Genomic DNA, 2,500 nt, shown 5'->3' on the forward strand with positions numbered 1-2,500 from the left:
TCCCGGGTTCACGCCATTCTCCTGCCTCAGCCTCCCGAGTAGCTGGGACCACAGGGGCCCGCCACTACACCCAGCTAATTTTTTGTATTTTTAGTAGAGACGGGGTTTCACCGTGTTAGCCGTGATGGTCTCGATCTCCTGACCTCGTGATCCGCCCGCCTTGGCCTCCCAAAGTGCTGAGATTACAGGCGTGAGCCACCGCGCCCGGCCATAGAAGGCACTTTTTAAGAATCACTGATGTTTAACCTAAGGATTAGAGGGGAGAAGCCTATAAAGCATAATGGCTATGTTTAACTATTTGAAGGGCTATCCTATGGAAGTAAAATTAGAATTGCTTGCAGTACCCCAAGGAGTTGTACTGATGAAACTATTGGGTTGATGCAAAAGTAATTGTTGTTTTTGCCATTGAAAGTAATGGCAAGACTGCAATTACTTTTGCACCAACATAAATATTTTTGATCAAGTAAGACAGAACCTTCTAACAGCCTTGTTTATAGATGGGGTGGCCTCTGAATAAGGTGATGAGTGCTGTATTAGTTCAGCAGGGGTTACCTATGTCCTTTTGGGCGACAGATATCATACAGGAGATTCATGTCAGTGACCAAAGGAAGTGACTGTTATAGCCCTTTCCAAACCTGAGGTGTAATTTTTAAAAACGAACTCAAGACTTTAATAGTCATAGAACCTGAGTTGATTATTATGAATTAGTTTATCAGAGTCTGAACATGTGAGTATGATGGAGACAAGCTTTGGAATACAGATAAGTTAAGTCACTGTATTCTCTCTCTCTCTCTCTTTTTGAATAGCCTTATCTTTGCCTATACACATAAACAGTGCAGCCATCAAAATTTTCAATTTACAAAATGTTCACAGTCATGCTTGTTCCTTGACTAAACACTGGGGTTGCTGCCAGTGGTAATTGGCTCAAATCCAGCTAATTTTTATATATCTATTTAGTCTGGATATTCTAGATGAGTGGCACAGTAGTTGCGGTGCTCTGGTCACTGCGCCAGAGCACCAGAGAGAAGGGTGCTCGCTGCCACTGACAGCTGTGTGTCATTTAGCAAATTATTAACATCTCTTTGGTAACATGCGACCTCAAAGAAGTCATCTAATTTCTCTGAGCTCAGTCTTCTCATCTGTTAAAAATGTCTCTTCCTATTTTTAGGTAAGTAGTATAAGTCATATCCATAAAAGATTATGTTTTTAAAAAGTCTGGAAAAAGAAAGTTAATAGACAGAATTCCTTCTCTCTAAGAGTCTGCAGATTATGAACAGTACCATAGATAAAGAGATGTTTTTGCTCTCTTACCTACATTAGTTACTATGAAAATTACTTTTGGTATATGCAGAATATTAATATTAAATAATTTTCTAATTGGTCATGCAGTGAAGGCAGCTAATGAAAAAGCAGATTTTTTTTCATTTTAATTGGTTATTTCACATGGTGTTTGTGCTACACCTGTGCTTATAATGAGAATGGAGAATTAATCTAACCTTCTGCTCACATGATTCCAATTTTCATGGTTTATACAAGATAATGATAACCTGATTTGCAACACAATTTGTTGTAGACCTGGGTTTTAAATATTTTTATTAGCAGTTCAGGAACTTCATATACAAGAACTGATATAATACGTGTTGCCAACAAGAATTAGCACGAACAGTATACCTTTTAGTTAGATTCTAGTTTCATTATTTGTTTCAAATACTTCTCAGATAATGAAAGAACACAAGGATACAGGATATTGAGAATCTTAAAATGTTATGAAGTATGCATTTTTGTTTTGAAAACCTGTCCCTGTCTGTTTAATGGTTTGGTTTTTAGGAACTATTTTCCTTTCTGAAGTGGGCAGACTTACAAACTAGAATTCATACTGGACTATGGATCCTTTAATTATTAATAGAACCTTATTAAAATTTTCATTGTATTTTTTATGTCCTGCTCAGATTTGATCTGAGTTGGGAACTAAAAGGAATTTACTATTTCAGAATCTAATATGTCCTCTTCCTTTTCTGGATTTGATATGTAATTTTTAATATTATGCAGTACAAACGGATCTGAAGAGTTAGAATCTCATGAGTATGACTTTGGAGAGCTTATATTAACTACTTTTTTACATTTCAGTGACTTGTCCCTTTTGGAGCGGCTACAAAAATAATTGTACAAAAATATCTTATTAAGACACTTAAAGTAACTTAAGTGCCTTAATAAGATGTTTATAAATTTTCAGTACTAACTGGAGAAAGCAAAATTATAAGTTCAATTACTGTATATCTGTGACCTTGCCTTGACCTCAGACTTTACATAAAGAGCAAAAAAAAAAAAAAAAAAAAAGCCACCCCAAGAAATCTCTACAAGGAATGCATTTCTCTGAAGTCCCAAGCAGTGTGAGTTAGTGGTGATAAACTCCAGACATTCTCTCATTTGATGGTGTGCTGCCATCCCAGTTCATTATCTTAATAGTGGGCATTAAAATAGAATTAGGTTTGCAAGAGGT

The 2,500-nt window shown here is 36.2% G+C and overlaps 1 protein-coding gene across 6 annotated transcripts in view; it reads left to right on the forward strand.

Moving 5' to 3' along the window:
- Positions 1 to 2,500, forward strand: part of MEIS1 (Meis homeobox 1) — a 153,428-nt gene that overhangs the window by 145,156 nt on the left and 5,772 nt on the right. The window lies entirely within an intron of this gene.

The sequence above is a fragment of the Mandrillus leucophaeus genome, unplaced genomic scaffold (genome assembly GCF_000951045.1).
Source record: "Mandrillus leucophaeus isolate KB7577 unplaced genomic scaffold, Mleu.le_1.0 Scaffold285, whole genome shotgun sequence".
Lineage (NCBI taxonomy): Eukaryota > Metazoa > Chordata > Mammalia > Primates > Cercopithecidae > Mandrillus > Mandrillus leucophaeus.